Genomic DNA, 9,622 nt, shown 5'->3' with positions numbered 1-9,622 from the left:
TCTCATACTTCAGACATATTGTCAGGAGGGACAAGTCCCTGGAGAAGGATATCATGTTTGGTAAGGTGGAGGGTCAGAGAAAAAGAGGAAGACCCCCAATGAGATGGACTGGCCAAGTGGCAGCATCAATGGCCCCAAGCGTGATAACAGTAGTGAGGTTGGCCCAGGATCGGGCAGTGTTTTGTTCTGTTATGCATAAGCTCGCTATGAGTCGGTACCTACTTGATGGCACCTAACAACAACAACAACATAGGCTTGGCTAAGACTTTTAAACAACAACATAGGCTTGGCTAAGACTTTTAACATGATATTGAATTGGGGGGGGGGGCTGGTGGTGATAAAGGGCATCCTTGTCTTACTCCTGTTCACAAAGGGAAGGCTTTCAGTTTCTCTCCATTGAGAGTAATATTGGCTGGTGTATATATGCTCTTATGCTCTTAATTATGTTGAGGAATTTCCCTTCAATTCCTACTTTGTTGAGTGTTTTTATCAAGAGTATATGTTGGTTTTCCTTTTTGTCTGACATCTTAGCTAGGCTGCAGTACTAGATGCTCTCCGAGCTTCATGATGCCATACAAGGACAACAAGAAGAAGAAAGACGCTGGAAAGTTGGCCAAAAAAGACAAAGACCTAGTGAATACATCTGGGGGCAAGGCCAAAAAGAAGAAGTGGTCCAAAGGAAAAGTTGAGGACAAGCTCAATAATCTGGTCTTGTTTGACAAAACCACGTATGACAAGCTCTGTAAGGAAGTTCCCAACTATAAATTCATAACACCAGCTGCTGTCTCTGAGAGACTGAAGATTTGTGGTTCCCTGGCCAGGACAGCCTTTCAGGAGCTTCTTAGTAAAGGACTTACCAAGCTCGTTTCAAAACACAGAGCTCAAGTAATTTACACCAGAAACACAAAGGGAGGGGATGCCCCAGCTGCTGGTGACGATGCATGAACAGGTCCAACCAACAGTACATTTTGAAAAAGAAAACTTTATTAAACCAAAAAAAAAAAGAGAGAGAGAATTTATGTTGGATTTGTCAAATGCCTTTTCTGTATCAATCGATACGATCATGTGATAGAATTCTTCAATTTCATCATCATCGACTTCAGCGGTTGGTGTGCATATTTGAATAGTAGTGGTATTAACTGGTCTTCCTTGTAGACGTATGGTTATTATCCTATCATAGACTTCACCAGCTGGAATACACAGAAAGAAAATGCCTACATCTGTGGGAAGATACAGTGGAAATCTCTTTATCATCAACCAAAACAAGGCCGGGCAGACTATAGAACAGACCAACAGTTGCTCATGCAAGTTCAGGTTGAACATAAAGAAAAATAAAGTAAGTCCACGAGAACCAAAATATGACCTTGAACACATCCCACCTGAATTTAGAGATAAACTGAAAAATAGACTTGATAGATTAGACAATAAAGACCAAAGATCAGAAAAGTTTTGGGATAACACCAAAAACATACAGGAAAAAGCAAAAGTTCATTAAGAAGACAAGTAAGAAGGAAAAAAATCAAAATGGATGGATGACAAAAGAGACTCTGAAACTCGCTCTCCAGTGGAGAGATGCTAAAGTAAATGGAAGAAATGAGGAGGTAAAAGAGCTGAACAGAAATTTTTAAAGAGCAGCTGGAGAAGACAAAGTTAAGTGTTTTAATAAAATATGCAAAGACCTAAGGAGTGTAGTGTAGTGGTTACAAGTCGGGCTGCTGACCTGAAGGTCAGCAGTTCGAAATTACCAGGTGTTCTGCTCCCGTTAAGATGTACAGCCTCAGAATCCCTGTAAAGGGTCACTATCCATCGGAGCCGACTCCATGGTGCTTAACAACAATATACAAAGACCTGGAGTTAGAAAACTTAAAGGGCAGAACTCCCTCAGCATTCTTCAAGCTGAAAGAACGGAAGTAAAATTCAAACCTCAATGTGCAATATTGAAAAACTCTGTGGGCATCATGTTTGGTAAAGTAGAGGGTCAATGAAAACAGGGAGACCCTCACTCAACAAGATGGCTTGGCATAGTGGCATCAGCAATGGGCTCAAGCTTAGCAATGATTGAGAGGATGTCACAGGACAGGGCAGTGTTTGGGTTAGAACTGATTCAATGGCTCCTAACAACAACTTTGGACAAAATATTGAATGATGCAGAAAGCATCAAAAGAAGATGGAACAAATACAAAGAGTCATTGTATCATTTTAAAAATGATCAATGTTTAACCGTTTCAAGAGTGGCATATGATCAAGAGCCAATGATCCTGAAAGAAGAAGTCCAAGGTACACTGAAGGCATTGGCAAAGAACAAGGCTCTGGGAATGATGGAATATAGATTGAAATCTTTCAACAAACTGATGCAGCACTGGAGGCACTCAGTCATCTATGCCAGGAAATTTGGAAGACAGCTACCTGGCCAACTGATTACAAAGGATCCATATTTGTGGCCATTCCAAAGAGAGGTGACCCAATGGAATGTCATTGGACAATATCATTAATATCACATGCAAGTAAGATTTTGTTAAAGATCATTCAAAAACTACTGTAACCTTACATTGACAGGAAGATTGCAAAAAATTCAAGTTGGGTTCAGATGATGATGTTAATGACAAGCATCACTGCTAAAGTCAAATGGATCTTGGCTGAAAGCAGAGAATATCAGAAAGATGCTTACCTGTGCTTTATTGAGTACGTGAAGGCTTTCGATTGTGTGGATCATGACAAGCTACAGATAACATGTGAAGAATTGGCATTCTAGAACACTTAATTGTGCTCATAAGGAACAAAACAAGGATCTGTTGTTATGTGCTGTGGTGTCGGTTCTAACTCACAGCGACCCTGTACAGGGTTTCTGAGGCTGTAACTCTTCACAGGAGCAGAAAGCCTCATCTTTCTCCCATGGAACGGCTGGTAGTTTCGAACTGCCAATCTTGAGGTCAGGGAAGGTGTACATCAGAGTTGAATTCTTTCACCATACTCATTCAGTCTGTATGCTGAGCAAATAATCTGAAAAGTTGGACTATATGAAGAAGAACGTGGCATCAGGATTGGAGGAAGACTCATTAACAACCTGCGATATGCAGATGATACACCCTTGCTTGCTGAAAGAAAGAAAAGAGAACTTAAAATACTTACTGATGGTGATCAAAGCCCACAGTCTTCAGTAGGAGTTGCAATTCAATGTAAGAAAACAAAACCCCTCACCAATGGACAATAAATAACAACATGACAAATGGAGGAAAAAATGAAGTTGTCAAAGACTTCATTTTGCTTGCATCCATTATCAACACTCAGGGAAACTAAAGTTAAGAAATCAAACAACATATTGTACTAGGGAAATCTGCTGCACATGACCTTTTAAAAGTGTTCAAGGGCAAAGATGGCAGTTTGAGGACTAAGGTGTGCCTGACCCAAGCCATGTGAATGTGAAAGTTGGACAGTGAATAAGGAAGACTGTAGAAGAATTGATGTACTTGAGTTATGGTGTTGGAGAATATTGAAAGTACCATGGCTGCCAAAAGAACCAACAGATCTGTGTTGGAAGAAGCACAGCCAGAGTGCTCCTTGGAAGCCAGGATGGCCAGACTTTGTTTCTCATATTTTGGACATATTATCAAGAGGGACTAGTCAGTCCTTGGAGAAGGACATCATTCTTGGTAAAGTGGAGGGTCAGCAAAAAAGAGGAAGACCCCCAACAAGCTGGACTGGCACAGTGTCGGCAGCAATGGGCTCGAGGGTAACAATGATTGTGAGGATGGCGTAGGACTGGGCAGTGTTTCGTTCTGTTGCGCATAAGGTCACTATGAGTCGGAACTGACTTGACCTCACCTAACTACAGCATCCCTGCGCCTTCATTGCAGTTCATAGAGACCCTATAGGACAGATTTAAACTGCCCCACAGATTTCCTAGATGATAATGCTGTGGCGCTGTGGGTTAATGCACTGGATTGCAAAGTCATTTGAACCTCAAGGTCAGTGGCTCAAGCTCACTCAAGCTCCTTGGAAACCCTATACAGGGTCGCAATGGGTCGGAACCAACTCGACGACATTTAACACCAACACCAGTCTTTATTGGGGAATCATAATGGGGCCCTGTAGGGTAAGCACTGGACTGCTAACCCAAAGGTGGGCTGTTCAAACCCACTAGTCATTCACTGAAAGCCCTATGCAGGTCACTATGAGTCAGAGACAACTTGATAGCACTTCATAATAACAACATCTTTAATTGAGCAGCTCACAAGATCTTTTCTCCAATGGAGCAGCTGGTGGGTTGGAGCCCCCAACCTTTTGGTTAGAATCAGCACTCTCAACCACTGCATTATCAGGGACCCCCATCCATGGCTAGAGGGATTGGGGGTGGTCCACACAGTATCCAGAACATAACCTGTCTTCCTGAGAGCTTCCTTTAAAAAAAAAAAAAGACTTGTTTTGTGATGGATTGGCTGACTGATGAAGTGAATGTCCAGGTTAGCTGTTTCTCAGTCTTCCCTCTCTGCTGGCTGGCAGTCTACATCTGGCTGGGAGACTGTGGGATGAGGCTGGCGGGACGCAGCTGTTGAGCAGAGACACACTCAGGAAACACCCAGTTTTTCATTCCCAGCCTTCATTTCTGCCCCCGGTACCTGGCTCAGCTGCACTTTCAGGATGTGTTTGAGGGCTCCGTCTCATTCTCATTCTCTGGGCGCTCCCTATCACCCTTGGCTTTTAAATATTCTTTGAAATTTGAAGACAATAGCTTCACTGTGGTATGTTTAGGATGTCTTTCTTTTTTCTGTGTATCGATCGGGCTATTTTTGAGCTTTTTGATTTTGTGAGTTGGTGTCCGTCCATCCTGGAATGTTTTCAGAAGACACAGGCAGCATTGAAACAGGGGTGCTCAGAAATGAGGGTACTGAAAAGGTTTTAACTTAGCCTCTGGTAGCGTAGTGGTTATGAATCGGGCTGTGAACCACAAGGTCAGCAGTTCAAAACTATCAGCTGTTCTGTGGGAGAAAGATGAGGCTTTCTGCTCCCGTAAAGATTTGCAGCCTCGGAAACCCTGTACAGGGTCGCTATGAGTTGGAACCGACTCCACGGCACATCACAACAACAACAAAATAAAATAGAACCTGACAAGTCATCTCAAAGCAGCAGCCCTAGATAAATTAGAGTTCCCATCCTAGCGGCATTCCATAACTGATCACGCTTTCTCAATCTTCAAGGCAGAACTTGTGGCTCAGAGGGGATGGCAGTGAGGAGTGGGTGAAGTCCCCCTTCCAGGAACAAACATGAAATCAGCAAGCAAGCATGGCTAGAACATGACATGCTACCACCCCTAACTGCTGGAACAGAAAAACAATGTAACCATGCCTGACCACAAGTTCCGCAATCTTCTTCCCCCTTAGAAACCTCAGGCTGACTGCCAGGCAGGGAAGCAGGTCTGGGGGATATCCCTTCCCACCCGCCTCCCATACTACGCAATAAATACTTGGCTCTTTGCTCCTAGCTGTATTGGTGGCAGATGATTTTAAAAATCTCTTTTGTATTTACAGCGTCCCAGTGCCCATGAAACAGTTCTCAACCTCTTCCCGTGTCTTGCATCTGTCTCTTCCCGTATCTTGCATCTAGCATCTGTCTGTCTGTCTGTGGTACAGGTTCAGATTTTACTAGTGGGTCAGTTGGTAGCTTATGACCACCTAGATCACCCCCAGGTACTCCTGTACTCTCAATCCAACGGATGCTGTATGATCCTGGAAATATCTATACAGTAAGCTTGTCATGGCATGGGGATGACCTGTGGCCCTGTGTGGGGATTGGGAGATGCTATAATTGATGATAAGATATTGCTATGGAGTTAAATGACTGTTCTCAAGTTTTCCACAGGTGCTAAGGTGAAAAGACCAGAGCATTGTGACCCAATTTTCATTCATCAGCTTTATCCCATAAACACTATTAAACTGTATGATATCTGGATACAAGTTTCCTGGCAAAATGAATTGAAGATGATACTAAAAGACAACTCTCCATTTCAGAACTTTCCAGAGGAGCTAGGAATTTCATTCAGCACATACACAGTAAAGTTTTCCAGAATGCTCTGTAGAAGCAAGGATGTTCATCTCATGTCTTTTGGATATGTCACCAGGAGGAACGAGTACCTGAAGAAGGACATCATGCTTGGTTAAGTAGAGGGTTAGAGAAAAAGAGGAAGACCCTCAGTCAGATGGATTGACCCTCGGCAAGATGGCTGCAACAATGAACTCACAGACAGCGACAATTGTGAGGCTGTTACAGGATCTGACAGTTGGATCAAATATTTAAAGCACTGCATTGAAATAATCCTCTTAATGAAGGAGCTGTGGTTAATGAGTCGAGCTGCTAATCTCATGGTCAGCAATTCGAAACTACCAGAGGTTCTGTGCGAGAAAGATGAGGCCTTCTGTTCCGTAAAGTTTTACGGCCTCAGAAACCCTATGCAGGGTCACTGTGAGTTGAAACTGACTCCACAGCACAAAACCACCACCACCACCACCACCAATGAAGGAAAGTCAGTTCCAGAAGAAGTCCTTCATATGAAATCGATGGCCCACAACTGATGATGCTATACCTTCCAGATGCTGATTGGTTCTCAACACTGAGGCTACCCAATCAGGAGGCAGAGTAATCAGCTCCTTGGCTCCTATTATTTGGGATGTGGGTAGAAGAGGCTCATGGGTCTCTTTGAGAGAGTCTTGTTTGCTCTTCTCCTACCTGTGCTCTTCCGTCCTCCAGCATGGTGTGCTTGTGGTACCCTGGGGGCACCTGGATGCTGACACTGATGGTGCTGAGCCCACCACTGGCTTTGTCCAGGGACACCCAACGTAAGTGCACACCTTGGGTGGTAGCTATTAGGGGTAGGGAGGGGGTATGGTAAGGCAAGAGTTATCTTTGTCACTGTGTCTAAGCATTGGGAGGTCACGTGCTTGATTGTCTATATTTTTCGTATGGATCCCAATTTTTTTGCACAAGAGAAGTGTGGATGGTTCTCCAACCTATGAGAGCCACTGAAGGGACAGAAGATGCTTCTTCTCCACCTTCCTCCAACATCACCTGTCCAGAATTTCATTCCATTCCTTCATGGTCATGAAAGGATTTGGAAATCATGTCGCTAAGATCATTTTCCATGCAACTGTCCCCTTTAGTATGTTGAGATTTCTCGATAAAGGAAAGGTTCCTCTGCATTTTTATGGGGAGAGAAGATATTAATATGTCCTCGATGAGACTGGTGACGTTAGTACACTCCCTAATATGTCCCCCTCCACTGTCACCCTCATGCTCATTGAGTGTAGACTTACGGCCATGTACTGAACATGAGTTCTGGTCAGACAGAGTTTGAGTTCCGTGTTGCCTCCCTTTCCTGTGGAAGCACCCTTGGGTGGAAGGAAAGCAGATATGGAACATCTACGGGGTGTTCTTTGGCGACTTAAGGAACTGAGGACACCTTCTGCAAACCCTTCTGTGGGTTAGTGTTCATCATGAATATAATTTAAATGTTTACACACTATCCACTTCTTCTGTGTCTTCACATTCTCTGTCCGGAGCCCACAAGAAGGCACTCAGCTAGCCTAAAATAAACTATGCAAAGTTTTGTTTTTCTAGAGAAAATAAAAGAGTAAATATCAGAAATTTCATATGGTTCAATTTATATATCTTGAGTAGGGACACAAAGAGATAGTGAAGATGGTTTACATTCCACAGGGTTGAAAGCCAAAAAGCAAGTCTAGGAAATCATAGGTCCCTTTGCGTCTTGGCCTAGATCACATGGGTTCATTCATCGTTCCCTCCATTCCCCTAAAGTAGTTATGTCTGCTTACCTCTCCTTCTCTCCTGGTTCTTCACGATTCTTTCCCAAGCCAACGCCATTCCTGACAATGAATGAAATATTAAGGAATTTCCCCCTCTTTCTTGAAATTGCATTTTTATGACCTAGAAATGCTTCTTCCAACTAGAAAGAGAAGAAAGATGACACTTTCTCTGAATTGTCTCGGGGAGTTGAAGAGATAGAGTGTGTATCAGAATAAAGGAGTATTAGAGCTCGAGGCTGTTCTTGATTTCCACATAGTAATCAATCCTCAGATAGCTGTATTTATTCATTTAGATTTATTCATTGAGATGGCGCATTGTGAAGAAGACACGCCTACTCTCATATAACTTACTTCGTCACAGGGGATGAAGACAATATAACTGTAAATGTTGAACAAAGTGACAATTTCATAAGGTCCTAAGTCACCTGAAGAAAAACTTTCAGGTTGATGAGACAGAATGCTGGATTCACACTGTTTTGTTGTTGTTGTTGTTCTTAAGTGTCACCAAGTTGATTCCGACTCATAACAACCTGGTACAGGGTTTCCAAGGAGCGACTGGAGGATTTGAACCGGAAACCTTGGAGTTAGAGCAGTCCAGTGCTGATCCCACAGAGGCATGCCAGGGCTCAGGAGTCACGCTATTGCAATTCAAATGAAAGTGACACTTAGCTGAGACAGAAATGATGAGAAGAAACCAGCCACATGATTGAAGACCTAGGGGACAATGCTCCAGGGAGAAAGAAGTGCAGAAGAAAGGTCTAAATGATAAGATGTTTGCTGTGTTTAAGGACGAGAAAGAAGGCTGTAGCATAGTGAGCAAGCTGGGAGAGCAGCATACGATGAGGCTGGAGAGGGATCAGGAGGCAAGTCATTTAAGATTCTGACAGCCACAGTAACTACACTGGATTATATTTGAAGAGGTAGGTGAACTCACTGGAAGATTATATGGAGAAGTTATTTATATTTGCTTTTTAAAAACAACAACACACAACTCTAGCTACAGTATGGAGAATGGATTGTAGGAACCACCAATGGAGCCAAAGATATCATTTAGTATCATAGTAGTAGAATTCTACAGGGAAGACATGCTTGTGGCTTCGTTGAGTGTTGTAGTGACAAAGACAGAGAAAGGTGGACAAATTTGGGATAGATTCAGAATGGTTTACTGGGGGCAACACCAGCTGATCCATAGGAGAAAGATGAAGCTTTCTGCTCCCATAAAGATTTACAGCCTCAGAAACCCCGTACAGGGTCGCTATGAATTGGAACCAACTCCACAGCACATAACCAACCAGCCAACCAACCAACCAACAATGCGAGTGGTGAGGAAATGCAGAAAATCAAACTTAGCGTCAAGAACTTTGTCTCGAACAACTAGATGGATGTTGACACTCTCTGTTGAGACAGGGATGATCATCAGAACACATGGCTTGGAGTGGGAGGCTATCAATAAGTTTTGTTTCAATGAAGTCTGAGAAGTCATTTTGACATTTATGACAGGTTGTCAAGAGGTCAATTAAATATAGAAGATGAACTTAGGAAGAGTCTAGGGCTGGAGATCTAGAAGCTGGGGTCATCAACACATGGGTTGTTACTCAATGTTTGAAAGTACAGGAGATTTCATAGGGAAAAGACAATATGGATAGAAAACAGGAAGAGGGCCAAAGGCTGAACACAGGCACCTCCATATTAAAAGTTGATCTAAGAGGAGTGAGTCATCAAGGATAATGAGAAGGAGCTCTAGAGATGTTGAGGGAAACCAAGGGGATGAGATGACTCACAGAAGCTAAGGAAAGTCCATTTGTTTG

Source organism: Chrysochloris asiatica, unplaced genomic scaffold (assembly GCF_000296735.1).
Source record: "Chrysochloris asiatica unplaced genomic scaffold, ChrAsi1.0 scaffold00040, whole genome shotgun sequence".
Taxonomy (NCBI): Eukaryota; Metazoa; Chordata; class Mammalia; order Afrosoricida; family Chrysochloridae; genus Chrysochloris; species Chrysochloris asiatica.
Note: the sequence above shows the minus strand (reverse complement) of the source record.